General features: G+C 43.1%; 1 protein-coding gene across 5 annotated transcripts in view; it reads right to left on the bottom strand.

Annotated features, from left to right (window-relative positions):
• ARHGAP6 (Rho GTPase activating protein 6) overlaps positions 1–16,962 on the bottom strand; it is a 479,589-nt gene that overhangs the window by 154,089 nt on the left and 308,538 nt on the right. The window contains exon 1 of one of the 5 annotated variants that reach the window (XM_075914934.1): positions 12,486–12,505. The exons of the other annotated variants lie outside the window; for them this stretch is intronic. The gene's annotated coding sequence lies outside the window, so the exon portion shown is untranslated. Of the gene's footprint in view, positions 1–12,485; positions 12,506–16,962 lie in introns of those variants that run through there. 5 annotated transcript variants of the gene reach the window in all.

Below are 16,962 nucleotides of genomic sequence, written 5' to 3'. Positions count from 1 at the left end.
CTGTATCGTCATGCTTCACTTTTCTAAGAATTATTTGCTCATTAGACACTCTAGAAAGGCAGTTGGAAAAGAGGTTACGTGGTCACATAGATGTGATGTGATCATGTAGATGTTCTCCATCTTCCAGGAAAGGAAAATCCAATATGTTGCAAGTCGTATGCCTGTGATTTTTTTCTCCTTTAAAATACCTTATCCAGAAGTTCTTGAGATTTCAAGAAGCTTCAAAGCTCTTTAGATTTGTTTCTGTTCTTCAGGTTTATTTTTCTCTCGTAAGGGCACAACATTTGCTGCAGGACACCAGGCTTCAGTAAGATACAAACTTGCCCAGTATATGTACAGGTAGCTGATGTTTTGTTTGATGTTCGCTGCATGGTCTCAGGCAGGGGAGCTGACAGATTCCCTGGGACCCTGGGCAAGGCAGCAGGTGCAGCTCCATACTCCCAAAAGAGACAGGCCTTGTGCAGAAGAGACGGGGTCGGGGAAGCCAGCCCTCAAAGCCGCCCAGACTGCCCTGTTCCCCTGCCGCCAGCACTGACTGGAGCTAAGTGCCCAAGGTTCTAGTGCACGCAGTGTACGCAGCACACCCAATATATATGATAATGCTGCCTGCCTTAACTTCATCTGAAGAAGTGGGCTTTGCCCACAAAAGTTCATGATACTATACATATTTTTGTTAGTCGCTCAGGTGCCACAGGACTACTCGTTGTTTCTACTTAAAGATTCTTATTACACCGGTTCTACCTTCTTTCTTCTGTTTTAGTGAACATTTTTTCTCTCTCTTTCTCTTTTTTTTTTTTTACATTTGTATTTGTTCCTCCAGTCCTCTCTCTAACCAACAGAAGTCAACAAACACTGCAAAATCTGACAGCACATAAGGCCAGATCATGGCCCTTTTTGTGCAGTGATGCAAGAGAATAAAAGAGGAAGCATCATCCCCTAATTTCACCATGAGAATTCCCTATATCACCACGATTTTTCAGGATTGCCTTGTCCTCCAACACACAGGGAAGGAGCAGTAGACTGGGAGAGGGCAGAACCTTGACTCTGCCTCCTTGCCATGCAGCTGATGGCACAATTACCCCAGTGCACTAGAGAAGGTACGCTGAAGCAGATCTATACCGGACATGGTTATTCTCTCCTTGGAGCAACAAGGAAGACGGGGAGGCTATGCTAAGACAGAACAACAACATGATACCATTTATTCTGGGCCACATCACAAACTAAAAACTAGGGATGTAAACCCCATTTGATCAGTCAACCAGTTAAACATTTGGTTTAAGCTACTCAAATGTTAGGTTCAACCTATTCAAACTTAGCATTGTATTTCTCTGACAAAGTTCTCTGAGACATATCTCTGGTTTAAGCATTTTACAAAAAGCATACAATTTCTACTGGTAGTTACCAGAACCATTCATGCATCTCATAAAGCATTAAATGATATTTTATAACAGCAGATGGCATCATTTAGTTGTTTTAACTGTAGTGCTTGGTCTGTTTATAGTTCAGCATAATTTGTTTTTGGAAGGTTGGCAGATGTGATGTCTGCAAACGGTGTTCTGGTCGAACAAAAAGATATGCATCAAAAAAAGAAGAAAAGAGTGATTAAATCATTTAACTGGCTTACTTATAGTTTAACTTCACAAAATCCTGACAATACATATTATTTATCTCAGTCACACCTGACATTCCTTGATGCATCCTCATTTTATGATCCTGTTAGTGAATCCCCTCAGATCCATCAGCTCATTACATTCGTATCTTGACATGATCAGTTTGAGTAGTGTGTGCTTTACCGCAACAGCAGACAAGGCCACATCTGAGTGGTAATGTATGGCCTCCTTTTCCCATCTGTTCCCACTGGGATCATTAGCCATTTGAACCAAATCAATCAATCTAAATTGCTTTAGAATACTACATTTAAACTGCCAGTTTCTAAGTATTTCTCTTTAGAAATATTAATAATATTTTTACTGGTTGTACATGAAGCAAAGGAAATAATGTGCTATTAAGAATTTTTCTAAGTCCCAGATGGAATAACAACTTTAATCTTTGCAAAAAAACAAAACAAACCCCAAACAAAAACATCTTATGAAACATTGAGAATTAAAAATGACACTGATTTAGATTTAAAACAACAACTGCAATTCACATAATGATAGGAAACTGTCTCAATGCTTTGTACTCATTCATCGTTCAGATGGAAAAACAACTGTTAAGAAAATGAGGAACTGTAGACTACAACAGCCTCACAAGTGACCAAAAAACTAGATCTGTTATTCAACTTATCTTCCCGTAACTTCTTTCTTGGTGGTTGGTACAGAGCGATGTGAAAAAAAAAAGACAAAAAGAGAAACACATTTTGTGTCTTTTAAAGGATATTAAACTTTGAAAAGGGGGCCTATAAAAATAGTCTGAAGCTGTTTTGAAAGAAACTGAGATTTAGAGAAGGAATGAACTGAACTATTTCTTTGCAGAAAAATACTAAAAACATTATCATCCATCACATGGTGCCTCTAATGTACCCGTCACTGTGGTTTCTAGGACCTAAGATAATTATATTTTTCCAGAGAGTACGGTTACATTTTCTGCACAGTCACCCAAAAAAATGAATAGAGAGTTTGGTGCATGCTTTCAACATAGAACTATTTTTAGGGAGGTAACCCTGTGGGCAATGTTCCTTCTAATATTTTCCATCCATGTGTGGAATAATTTTATGTGCACCAAAGACATGTGCAGATGTGTAACCTCAGGAAAAACACAAAACCTAGCTGGGGATGTCTGAAAATCTGTTGGGAGGCACCTGAATCTCCCTGAGCAACTGCACAGCTTACAGGGAATACCACCTATGCGAGCTTGCAAGATCTGTAAGAGTTCTAAGACAACAGCTTTAGTAGGTGTTGCATTATAAGACTCCTCCCAGAAATTTCTTAAAGTCTCGTTACTCAGTTTTCTGTTGGTGACTCTTAGGCCATGACTGCACGTACAGACCTACAATCAGTATAACTATATCACTTGGGGGAGGCGGGGGGGTGAAACATCCATACCCCTGAGTGATTAGTTATACAAATGTAATTCCTAATTTTCCTGTCAACATACCACCGCCTCTTGGGGAGGTGGGATAACTATACTGGCAAGAGAAGGTCTTCCTTTAGCACAATAGCATCTTAACTGAAGTGCTACAGTGGTGCAGCTGCACCACTGTATTAAAGAAAAGCTATTCGTTTTGGCTCAGGAATAGTTGGAATATTACTGACAGTTTCTGCCTTCTTCAGCCTTCATGCTAGCAACTGGCCAGACTTTCTTTCCTGGCTTCTAAGGAATTCCACTTTCAACTCGAGAAAATTCTTTAATCCTACAAACAGATATGACACTATCACCCAACATGGAGTCCTGCTGAAATTAACAATGCTACTCGAATGAGTGAGGATTCACAACTGCTTGCAGTAGAAGAGTCTTCATAAACTCAAAGTTATGGTGAATTAGTTTCTACTCTGAAGACCTCTAATGGGTATTTTTTTTCAAATTGCCCCTCAGAGCTTTCATCTCTTATTCCAGTAATTGAATTCCTTAGTCTGTTTTATCCTCTCTTCCCCTGAAATATTGTCCAATATAGGACCTGAATGCCTCCCGTATCATGGTCCAAGAGCACTCAGGTTATAACCCATACTTGAGTTTCAGAGAGGTAGTCATATTAGTCTATAAATTTAAAAAAACAACAACAACGAATAGTGAATATTCAAACATGCAAATAAAATGTTACTAGTCTGCCAAAACTTTGTGAATGGGTTTGCCGGCCCCCAGAACCAGCCCTAACCTCTAGAGCCCCTCACCCTTCCACTACCCCCCAGCACCAGCCACTGACATGAGTCCTCTGCACACAACCCCATCAGTGTCAGTCCCCCTGCCCCAAACGCCTCAGTTGCAGCCTCTTATTTCCAGAGCGCCACTACACCCAATCCCTCTAGGTCCCGCGTGCCAGCTCCCAGTCCCCAATATTAGCTCCCTGTCCTCAGTGCCAGCCCTATCCCCCAGTCCCCTCATTACTAGCCTCACCCCCGGAGTCCCCCAGTGCCAGCTCCCCATCCTGGACATCACAGTGCCCCTCGGTGTCAGCCCTCTGCTGTCTCATAGATCCCCACACCCGAAAGCCCCCCTCACCTAGCCTTGCCGCTGCCTCCCAGCTGTCAGCTGAGCACAGAGCGCTTCCCTGAGCAGCAGGAGGGTCGTGCGGCACCTGTAGCATGCCAGGCCCCTGCTGAGCACTGTGGGAGCAGGGCTCCACGTGACGCTTGGCCTCAGCTAAGTGCTGCGGCAGCCGGGCCCCTGACAAAATTCAGAGAATACCGGATACCTGAGATATCTGGTATTTTCTGAATTTTTCCCCAGCCAAGAGGCGAAAATGCCGGGCACCTGACAACACTACAAACACTCAGCGCCTGGCTTCCCCCTCCCCCCCAAGTCCCTCCCTGGTCCCTAACACTCCCAGCCCCCCAACCCCAGCCCCTATGCTTACCTGGTTCCCCAAGGCTGCTGGCACAAAATGGCCCCTGGGTCTTAGTGCTCAGCCGCTCCCCTGTTCCTATCCCTGCACTCACTCTTAAAGGGGACAGGCTGTTTTATCTATTTATTTATTTATTTATTTTTGGCTTATTGAGTCCTTGGAGTCCTTTTTTTCCCCCCTTCAACAGAATTTTTTCCCAGTGTTTTATTTTTTTGGGGGGAGGGGGAAGTGTTCGGTATTTTTGTTTCAACCATCTGGCAATCCTATTGGCTGGGGCAAACACAGCGTGGAGCACGGCTGCTATGGCACTCAGCAGGGACCTGGCTACCACGGTGCTCAGCTGGGGTCAAGTGCCACGTGGAGCCCGGCTGCCCTGGCAGCCAGGCCCCTGCTGAGTTCTGCGGCAGGAGGATGCCATGAAGCACGTGGCCCCAACCAAGTGCTGCAGCTGCCCTTCACGCAGCCCTGCCAGCCGGGCCATGTAGCAGCTGCTGAAGTTGGAACTGGGCCATAGTGAGGCTGCCCCAATAGAGAAACAGGTTAATCCAGTCTTACAGCTCACTCCTGGAGGGCATGCAGCCTTCTGGTTCAGAGATCTGCCCTTCCCCCCAGTTGACTTCACAGAGTCAAACTTCTCAGAGGAAGCGTTGTCCATCCAAGATTCCATACACTGACAGTTTGTCTCCTTTGAACTGAATTAAACACAGTCTGACTTTTCTGCATTCCCAATAACTGCAAGCACTGTGGTCATATCTTACAATTCCTGCATTTAGGGTTAATACAGTTTATGACCCTACAACAGCCAAATTGATTACAATAGGCAAAACAGCATTCTAACAATTGAATATCTAGTAGGCCTAAGCAACCTGAGTGAAGTGTACTTACATAATCACACCCAGGATTTCTTTTTCATTCCAGTTTGAACTCTATTTACATAACACTGTTGAATACCTAGCAGGTCTAAGCCAATTGAGGTAACATAAACATACCCAGGATTCCTTTCCCATTCCAGCTGGCTGTAGCAGAAGTATTGATTCAGACCCTGCTTAACTTTAAAGCATTAATACAATGTTTTAAAATTAAAAGTGAACTAGTCCAACCACATTTTGGGTAGCTATTTAATTATCAAAGCCATGGGAAATGCACAGGGCTCGACAAATCGCTAGATCTACTCGCCCGCGGTGAGTAGATTTTAGCCGGTCCCGTTCACCGGCGCTGCGTGCATGCGCAGTGCTAGTCTGGTGCATGCACGGTACAGGGCTGGCGAGTAGGTCTTGCTGCGGTTTGTCAAGCCCTGGTAATGCATATTCAATAGCTATGCTTTCTCCATTCTCGCTTTACGTAATAAAAATGTTTATGCGACTCCAAACTGCAGTCTGTTCTAGTTCCCCTCCTCAAACATCAAAAGGCATGCTAGAGTGTGTACTGAATCTGACTTTTTCCCATTAAAATTTTAGTAATGACAACCCCAGTGTTCAGAAAAGTGATAAAAATGGCTCGCTGTTATTAGCAAGACAAGCATAGTGCTTGTGTACACATAACTCTTCTAAATATAATATTCTATGTATATAATTAGCTTTAAACTATTTGCACAATAAATTTATTTATCTGAAATATATTATTCTGATACTAAACTTTTCAAGATAGTCAAGACCTAAGCAGAATATGAAGAATTTCAAAAAGATCTCACCAAACTGAGTGATTGGGCAACAAAATGGCAAATGAAATTTAATGTGGATTAGTGTAAAGTAATGCACATTGGAAAAAATAACCCCAACCATAAATACAATATGAAGGGGGTTAATTTAGCTATAAATAATTAGGAAAGAGATCTTGGAGTTATCGTGGATAGTTCTCTGAAAACATCCAAGAGGTCAAAAAAGCAAATAGGATGCTAGGAATTATTTTAAAAGGGATAGAAAATAAATCAAAGAATATCTTACTGCCCCCATATAAAGCTATGATACGCTCACATCTTAAGACTGCATACAGATGTGGTCACCTCACCTCAAAAAAGATGTTTTGGAATTAGAAAAGGTTCAGAGAAGAGAAACTAAAATGATTAGGGGTTTGGAGCGGGTCCCATATGAAGAGAGGCTAAAGAGATTGGGACTTTTCAGTTTAGAAAAGAGGAGACTGAGGGGGGATATGACAGAAGTATATAAATTCATGAGTAGTGGGGAGAGGGTGAATAAAGAAAAGTTATTTACTTGTTCCCATAATATAAAACTAGAGGACACCAAATGAAATTAATGGGTAGCAAGTTTAAAACTAATAAAAGACAGTTCTTCTTCACAAAGAGCACAGTCAACCTGTGGAACTCCTTGCCAAAGGAGGCTGTGAAGACTAGGACTATAACAGAGTTTTTAAAAGAGCTAAATAAATTCATGGAGGTTAGGTCAATAAAAGGCTATTAGCCAAGGGGTAAGGAACGGTGCCCTTGGCCTCTGTTTGTCAAAGGCTGGAGAAGGATGGCAGGAGACAAATTGCTTGATCATTGTCTTCAGTCCACCCCCTCTGGGGCACTTGGCACTGGCCACTGTCAGCATTCAGGACACTGGGCTAGATGGACCTTTGATCTGACCCAGTATGGCCATTCTTATGTTCTTATGAGTTATTTAGAAATTACTGAGAATCCACACTTTGAAAATCAGACCCCTCTTAAAGTGAAGTGAAGCTGAGCATTCAAAAATGGAGGTGTTTGAAATCACTAGTCACTTAAGGGTCCACTATCCAGTCTCCAATGTGCCTGAAAAATCCTATGGCTGATATGGAGTCAGGTTAGCTTCAATGCCGCCCTTGTGCTACCCAGCCATGGGATCCAGCTTCTCCACACAATGACATCTTATACTTTTCCTCCACCCTGTCCATCCACGTAAGGTCAATCCTGCCCTTAGAGAATACCATGTATGCTAGTTTAGCATAAAGGAAATGTTATCAGTGGTAAGACCTGAACAACAACTCATTTGTTCTAGTTCCGTGCTTTATTTACCACAAAACCTCCTGGCCTTCTCAATATAGCTTCTTAATTGGCTGGAGGGCTTCATGATGAGTAATGGGAAGAACTCCCTGCCAGAGCTAAACAGGCTTTGTTCAAGTTCAATGCTTTTCTTTTACAGTCTTTGAAGGTATTTATATTGGAGAATCAACGAGCACTTAATAATGCCTCTAAAGAGCAGCACATATCCAGGCAGCCAGTGGCCAGGTTCCTGGTATTCGTGCACTTACCCTGCAAAAGTGACTTACCTCTAAAAACATTCAAAGGAAAATTCAAATCACGGGTGAAGGGGAATTATGAGCAATTCTAATCAGGTACAGCCTCTTTTGGATAGAAACGTGAATTATTAGGATAAAGATTATAAGTATCATACATTAGCATAAAATAAGTACTAAATGACTGAGAAGACTTAAGGTACAGGGAAAGGCACTACTCACGGGCCCAGCACCATTATACTCTAGCTGAGTGCACTGAAGAATGCAAGGCCTTGAAAACTCATATTGGTAATGCAGAAAATAAGCTTAGACTAAGGAATGTCAATTTTGTTAGGAAAAGCTAGAACAATCTTTTCCGGATACATTATGGGGATCTGGAGAACGGGTAGGTTTGATTTTTCTTTAAAAATGCATTTCTGCTGGTATTCAAAGCCAGTTAGAGGGTAACCCCTCAGCTTTTGTGAAGTGAAAACATATTGCTACATCTACTTTGAAGGCCAAGTTAGTAGCCTAATATTTAGTATTTTAAAAATCTCCAAAGCATTAAAATGGTGTCAACTAATACACTGACCCTGCACGCACACACCAGGAATGCAGCTAACTATTAATATCCCCAATTTACAGGTGAAGGGACTTGTTCAGTGTTATAAAGGAAGTCAAGGGACTAGAAGTCAGGAACCAATGATCACCAGACCTATAATCTGCTTCTCGTTGAATGTGATGATTTTTCAGGATCCTATTCTGCTCTGAATGCTTTTTAGCATCTTTTCCAACTTCCTGGAGTGGGCTACATTATGCTAGAATTGTATATAGGTTTTTTATGTTACGTTCAGGGTTCATTTAAGTGACCACATGATTATGATTCTTTCTCCCTTGGCCGCTTAGAAACAGACTGATGTTAGTAATACCTCCTATAAACAGACTAACAAATTTCTTTGAAGGCTCAAGTGTTCAGGAAGCCTTTTGCTGTTTGTGGTTCAATCTGTTTCCTCTTGAGACACAGTCTTATATGCTGACTTCCTTGTTATAAACGTGTAGCTTGATATTTTCAATTAGCTCTGCAATTGCTGGGGGTAGGGTTATCTCTTTTCATGAAACATGGAGTTTATCAGTGAGCTAATTAATGTATACACACAGTGTAAGTAAACAGGAGATGATGTAATTGGGAATGGCCAGAAATAATATGGTTTTGATTTTTTATTCTGTTTTATAAAAGAAGTCACTAGAAAACTACAGTGAATTTCATGCCCAAATGGAGTTTTGCCATTGCTTTATTGTGACCAAGATGTTATCTCTCATTTTCAAATAATTTCTGACATGGTATGTACATCACTGAAATGTATACACCTTTGCCTTCCTTTCAGACTAAACAATGGCCCTGGGGAATTATATTTTGGTGGGAAAAAAAGATCATTTCAATACAGTTTGAAAGAACTAAAAGGAAAAATCTTGGAGAAATGTAAAGTATGTGTATGTTGGATATATGAAGGAGGCCGTAGAAAAAGGAACAACACAAGCAGAAAGCAGAAAAGATTAAATAGGGAAAATATAAAAGGAGATGGAGGAACAGCAGAAAATGGGGTATAAGTTGATAGCAGTGGAGAGAAAGGAAAAAATAGAATGCATGAGAGAATGAGAAAGAATTAAAATGATAGATAAGGAAAAGGAGAGTAGTAAATAAAGAAAGGATGATGAGTGAAATGGAGAGGAGTGCAACATTATAAAAATAAGGAAGTGCTCACATAAATGAATGACAACATAATATACAAACAGCCATCCATACTAGCCACAATTACAGAAGTATGTTTCTGGTTTGCTGATTGGAATTAAAAATCTTTGGTGAGTCCTAGGTGTATAACTGCCTATACATCATAATTACCATAATCAGAGAAATCCTGAAGCTGATAAAACTTCCACCTAGAGTGGAATTGGGCTCTAGCTGACTCCAGGGCCAGAAAAGAGCAAGGATGGTATACTGTGACTTCTCCCCTTGCTTCCATTTCAGTAATATACTGAGCACTCCCTCTGACCTATGCAGAAGAAATCTTTCACTTCTGTGTTGTTTATTATGGCTTTCAACTACAATCTGTGTGTTGGATCTCAAGGAGATATTAAAAATAAACCCATACTTTTACATACGAAAACATGCACTCATCTTTGTATGAAACTACCCGCACTGAAATTATACTCACAGGTTGTGAGTCATATTGGTGAGCTTCTAAAACCTTTATCCTCAAATTCAAAAAGTGTATTTGTGAAGTAAAGTACTATTCAATGTGAGCAATGGCATCAGAATCTGTCCCATTGTAAATTCATGAATATCAGAAAGGATCACAGGATGCAGATTACAAATGTCTTGTAGTAGGATGAGGGCCTGAAACAAAAGCCCATGTACCATGGGCCTAGTTTGAGGGCTGAGGCCTAGCTAACAATGGTCAAGACTTTCCTAATATAAAGCAAAGCTAAGCTGTGAGCAAGAGGCAGGCCTCTGCTCACAGAACTTGGCATGAATAGGGCTGATGGTGTAAAAATCTAATTGGTAACAGGCCCAGCTGTAAAATAGTAATTGGTAATAGTCAAAAGTTGAAAGCACTCCATTTCCACTAGCATTCACTACATTAGGCATCTTGTCACCATCCATCTTCTTGACAAAAAACAAATCAAAGAAGCCATTAAGCACCTCTGCCATTTCCAAGTTTCCTGTTATTGTTTCTCCCTCTTCACTGAGCAATGGGCCTACCCTCTTCTTGGTCTTCCTCTTGCTCCTAATACACTTGTAGAACATCTTATTACCCTTTATGCCTCTAGCTAGATCAGTGGTCCCCAACCTTTTCAGGTTGGTGGGCGCCAGGGGGCAGGGACACTTGCCCGCTCGGGGGCGGCCCCCCCAGCCGCATGCCCGGGGGCGGGGCCCCCCCCATAGCCGCGCGCCCGGGGAAGGTGCCCCACGGCAAGCGCCGCGCGCCCGGGGCCAGTGCTCCCCCCGTGGCCAGGGCGGTGCCGCCGGGACCGGCCATGCGCCCGGGGCTGGCACCTGCCAGCCCAGATTGCTCCGCAGGCGCATGTAAAGAGCCCGGCGGGCGCCATGGCACCCGCGGGCACCGGGTTGGGGACCATGGAGCTAGATTGATTTCTTTTTTGCCTTTGCCTTTCTAATCTTGCCGCTGCATACTTGTGTTGTTTGCTTATATTCATCCTTTGTAATTTGACCTAGTTCCCACTTTTTATATGATTCCTTTTTGATTTTTTAGATCATGTAAGATCTCTTGGTTGATCCAAGATGATTTCCTGCCATACTTTGTGTCTTTCCTATGCAGTGGAATAGTTTTCTTTTGGGCTCTTAAATCATGTCCCTTTAAAAAACTGCCACTCTCTTCAGTTTTTTTTTCTCCTAGTCTTGCTTCCCATGGGACCTTACCTACTGGCTCTCTGAGTTTACCAAAATCTGTCTTCCTGTCTCTTTTTGCTGTTTTCCCTTCTACCATTCCTTAGAATCATGAACTCCAAGATTTCATGGTCACTTTCTCCCAAGCTGCCTTCCACTTTCAAATTTTCAACCAGTTCCTTCCTATTCCTTAAAATCAAATCAAGAACAGCTTCTCCCCAGTAGCTTTTTCAACCTTCTGAAATAAAAAAATTGTCTCCAATGCAGTCCAAAAGCTTGTTGGATAATCTGTGCTTGTTTCTCAACATATGTCTGTATAGTTGAAGTCCCCCGTCGCCATCAAATCCTGCACTTTGGATGATTTTGTTAGTTGTTTAAAAAAAGCCTCATCTACCTCTTCTGCCTAGGAAGGTGGTCTGTAGTAGACACCTAGCATGACATCACCCTTATTTTTTATTCCTTTTAACCGAACCCAGAGATTCTCAACAAGTTTGTCTTCTATGTCCATCTCTACCTCAGTCAAAATGTATTCATTTTTAATATATAAGGCAACATCTCCCCCCTTTTCTCCTTGCCTATCTTTCCTGAGCAAGCTGTACCCTTCTATACCAATATTCCAGTTGTGTGTATTATCCCACCAAGTCTCTGTGATACCAACAATGTCATAGTTGTGTTTATTTACCAGCACTTCAAGTTCTTCCTGTTTATTCCCCATACTTCTTGCATTGTATATAGCAGTGTTTCCCAATTTTATTTGGCCACAGAACCCTTTTAATTTGAAAAGAATTTTGCAGAACTCCTAATAACAGTCTTATACATGAAGCTGAAAAAGCAGAAAATAAGTAAGGACAATAATAAACAAATGCTAAACAAGGTCATGAGATCAACTTTTAGTTTAATTACACATATTTAAAAACAAAAATCATAGCTGAAGCTTCGACTTTATCCGACGCTGCGCTAGTATATTAGTATTCAGTCACTTGCGTGATCCACACTCCTGGAGAATGAATACAGGGATTTATGGTGGTATATAATAGGCGATGGCACCACTGACTGACTGCACGTGCAGCGCTGAGTAGTGACATCATCGTCCCCACTCTCTGGCTAATCTGGCATTACCACAGGGACACTTATCGTGGCAAATACAAATGAAAATTGTTTTCAATAAAATTCATAAATGCTTAAATTTTCTTTTTTAATCAGAAAATGTTGTAGTGGAATTTTCTCACAGAACCCTTATTTTCACGGAACACCATTTGGGAAACACTGGTATATAGGCATCTAAGATACAGTTCAGCCTTGACCCCCTCCTTTATCTCTGCTATTATAGCCCATGTTCCCTACCATTTCTAACCCATCTCTCAGGTCTCTCTGTTTTTCACTTACCTGTGGGCTTTGCTCACCGACTCCCGTCGAACCTAGTTTAAAGCCCTCCTCACTAGGTTAGCCAGTCTGTGTCCAAATACACTCTTCCCCTTTCTTGAAAAGGGAACCTCATCCCTGCTTAGTAATCCTTCTTCTTGGAACAGCATCCCATGGTCAAGGAAGCCAAAGCCCTCCTAGCAACACCATCTTTGCAACCAGGCATTCACCTCTAGGATGCACCTGTCTCTGCCTGGGCCCTTACCTTTGACAGGAAGGACTGAATAGAACACCACTTGTGCTCCAAACTCCTTCACCAGTACTTCCAAAGCCCTGTAGTCACTCTTGATCCACTCAGGGTCATACCTTGCAGTATCATTTGTGACCACATGGATGAGTAGCATGGGGTAGTAGTCAGAGGGCTGGATAATCCTTGACAATGCTTCTGAAACATCTCAGATACAGGCCTGTGGCAGGCAGGATACCTCCCGAGATGACATGTGAATCTCCAACCACCACTACCCTACGTTTCCTACTTTCAGTGGTGGCAGGAGTCCTCCCAGCCTTGGGGGTATAAGGCTTTTCCTCTTCTGCTTTAGGGGGTGATTCCTTATCTCCTGTATCCAGAACAGCATATTCAGAACAGCGTCATGATTCTCCAGTGCCATGGTGGGAGGATTGGGAGCCAGAGTGGAGCACTGCCTGCTGCCAAAAGTGACCAGCTGCCAGTGTCCCCCCGAGTCATCTCCTCCCTCCACTAGCGATGTGTCAGCGGTCTTTTGCAGTGGGGTAGTATCCTCAATCTCAGCAGTCACCACATGAATACTCTCCAGGAATTCCTCGTGGATTCGGATGCTCCTCAGCCTAGCCACCTCCTCCTGTAGCTCTCCCACCTGCTTCCTGAGAGATTTCACCTTTCACATTCCCACAGCCTGGATATCAGTAAGTGGGAATTGCAAGCCACAGTCCCTGCAAAACCACACCAGGATCTGGGTAGAGGTATCCATGGTCAGCTGTCTGTCTGACTATAGGTACAGGTGGAGGAGACAGGAGTAGTGCTGGCAGAGGTGCTGCAGGTCTTCCTAACCATAGTAGGCCTCCCTCTTTCCTACTCCCTCTCAAACTTCCCTGTCTGCAGCCCCCTGTCCACTACAATAAAAGCAAACAAAAAACAGACACCAAGTCTCATAGGCCAGGTCAGATGACTAAGCGCTGACAGAGCTCAGACTCTGGGGCTATAAAATTGCAGTATAAATGTTCAGGCTCCAGTTAAAACCAAGGATTCTCAGGATTCTGAGACCCTGTGACGCCCAAGCTCAAATGTCTATACTGCAACTTTATACCCCCCATCCTCAGCCTAAGTCAGCTGGCCCAAACCAGCTGTGGCTGTACCACATGTCTTTTATTGCAACATAGACATACACAAAAAATTGTAGGAAACAAACACAGAAAAGGGCTCAGTCTCTGCTTCGAAAAGCACAATCTAAATATGTTGATCCAGTGCTAACTCATAACTACTAGCAGGAGATTCTGAAAAAAAACATCAGAATTTGCATCTATCTGATTTTCAGTTAATACTATACTAGCCATAGAACACAGGCACTTGTATTTGAAATAAGAGGAAGGTTCAAAGAAAGAACAATTTCCATTTCTGCAAAGTACAGAACACAGTGACAGAATTCATCTGGTGCATTAATCTTAACATTCCTTCAAAGTGACTCAGGACTGCAGGAGAAAACATTCCCACTATCTGATCAGAGATACGTCATGTTTCCCATGGCCAACAAAAGTGCTAGCTGCAGTGTTTTACTATTCTCACTCTTTTAATGCATCTGTTTGCAGACCTCCAGCTGTTCAGAATCTCAAACAACCAAGGAAAATAATGTTCCATTTACCAGGAAAATTAAACTAGCCTATAGACAAATAATTATTATAAGCCAGAGAATTCATAAAGAATTATTTAATGATTTATAATCATGATAACCCCGAGTAAAAAATTTTAGAGCCACAAACAGCAGCAAACTAATATAGAAAATATTTTTTTTTTCCTTTACAGAGAATTTGCTAAGTCATGGGAGGTCAATCTTGGCTATCAGCATTACCAACACTTCTACTCCTTACCAGAATGTTAGAAGATATGTAGAGATAAATTAGAGCTAAAAGCCAGCACAGAATACTGAGAGCCAGGACTGGTGGCTGTAAACAAACTTTACGGGACTACAAGAAACAGTCACAACCATGATAAATGGACATTTGGCTAACTAAAATCATGCCAAACCATACATGTTGTTGGACGAGAGTGTGCCAGACTAGAGAGATTCAATTGGTAGATTGCGTCCAGACTACGAGCCTCTTCGAAAGAGATTGTCTAGACAGTCACAAAAGTTTTGAAAAAGTGGTCCGCTCTCACTGGATGCTCTCTTTTGAAAAAGCCTTGTTTGCATTCAAGAGTGCCTTTTTTCTAAAGAGCTCTTTCAAAAAAAGTGTTCTTCCTGGTAAAAAACTGCCGCATTTAATTTCAAAAGAACGCGACAGCCGTCTAGATGCAGAAGTTTTTTCGAAAAAACTCCGTAATCTAGACACACCCATACTTTCCTAGTCTGCTTTTCCATGTAGCACAAAGATGAAAGGGACAAAATTGAATCTGGTTATACTGTAGCTAGCCACAGATCTATGGGCAGCTGGAAATTGACAAGAATCATGTCAATTTCATACTGCAGCATGCAGAAGCAATGAGCAGCAGTGGAGGGAGGGATTGGAACTACACATGGTTCCTAAGAGCTCAAAAGTTAGAGGCTGGTGGCACGTTAAATTGTCAGAAATCTTTCCCCTAAAGTACTGGAGCAAAGAAGAGAGAAGCAGCAACAGTCAATAGGCTATGGTAGAGCAGGTACAATAGGCCATACGGCTATGGAACTGGTCTCAGTCCTAAGTCTGCCTCTAACTTCCTGCTACCCATTCTGTAAAATAGAGATGATTTTTCCCTACTTCACAGAAGTATTGTGAGAGAAAATCCACTGATCTCTGTGGTGCAGTAAGATACTACAGTCAAAAGGCATCTATACAAATAGTAAAGGAACAGCCAGTTTCCAAAGCAGTTTCCAAAGCAAGTAAAGTAAATTACACTTTAATAACCAATGTAATTTACACTAAAAACCGTCACAGAGAGTGCATTCACCTAGGAGTGATGAGGGAAATTTTTTGAGAGTGCTTGGGGGAAATGTGGAGCCAAAGGGTGTTAATATAGTTCAGTGGTTCTCAAATGCGCTGTGGCTCAAGGCTCACCCACCCCACCCCCACTGTAGCAGGGGAACCCGTGCTGTTGCTCCAGCCCTGTGCTGTCCCCCTTGCAAGGATGCAGCACTAGCACTGGTTTCCAGTTGGCAGGGTTCCCCAAGCCTCGCAGGCTGGATCCAGTTTGAGGCGGAGCAAGAGGCTCCGCATGCTGACGTTCTCCCTCCTCTCGGCTGGGGAAAGAGCAACACAAGGAAGCGCTGCCTGGAGGCTTTCCTCGCTGCTCCCTTTAGCCAGAATCACAGCCAATAGTAACAGTGGGAGCCGGTGACTGCGATGCAGTGCCTGGGAGCTGCAGGGGATGTGAAGCCAGGTAAGCGCTCCTCCATCCTCCTCATACCCAGACCCCGCACCCCCTAACACACATACCCTGCCAAGACCCCGCAGCCCACTCCTGCACCCTCCCTCCTGGCAAGACATCCCACCCCCAGGCCACTGCTGCACACAACCTTCCACAAAGACTCAACATCCCCAAACCCACTTCTGCACCCTCCCTCAGCCCAGATTCCCCCCCTTGAGGCCACTCCTGCACGCAACTTCCCACCCAGCAGTCCTGACAGTCACCACAGGCCTCAGGGCAAGTGGGGGGGGGCAGTTGTGCACCCAGGAAAGAGAGGAGCCAAAGGCACTGCCTTAGCACTGCCCAGACCACAGCACTGGGCCCCCACCCAGCCTTCAAAGCAATGTGGAGTGGCACCCCGGCATTCCCGCAGCAGTTCATAGGCGCTCTGGCACCCTTCGAATGGCTGGGCCCCTGGACAATTGCCCCTTTTGCCCCCATTCTTGTCAACGTGCCTGTCTGCACCCTACTTCTTGCCCAGACCCTGCAACACTACCCCTTCCTGCACCCATTTTTGCATCATGGGTGGTTGTCTGTAGGACTGCAGAACTGTTTATGTTGAGCAGGGTGGGTCGTGGGTCATAAAGTTTGAAAACCACTGGAATAGATGGAGTAAAATCTAAAAGGCCTCCATTTCTTTTCCTCTGGACCAGCTCTCTCCTCTTATCATCTGGATTTTCCTAGTATATGCAGTATTTATGATTACTATTATGAATTATTTGTATTACAATAGCATCTAGGGATCCCTTGTCTTGATTGGAGCCCTAATGTAAAGGGCACTCCTCAAATATTCAGGCTGAAATCCTGGCCCTCTTAAAGTCAATGAAGAAACTTCACTTCAGCTGGATCAGGATTTCACTTTTAGGC

The sequence above is a fragment of the Pelodiscus sinensis genome, chromosome 1 (assembly GCF_049634645.1).
Source record: "Pelodiscus sinensis isolate JC-2024 chromosome 1, ASM4963464v1, whole genome shotgun sequence".
Taxonomy (NCBI): domain Eukaryota; kingdom Metazoa; phylum Chordata; order Testudines; family Trionychidae; genus Pelodiscus; species Pelodiscus sinensis.
Note: the sequence above shows the minus strand (reverse complement) of the source record. Positions and strands in the feature narration are given on the sequence as shown.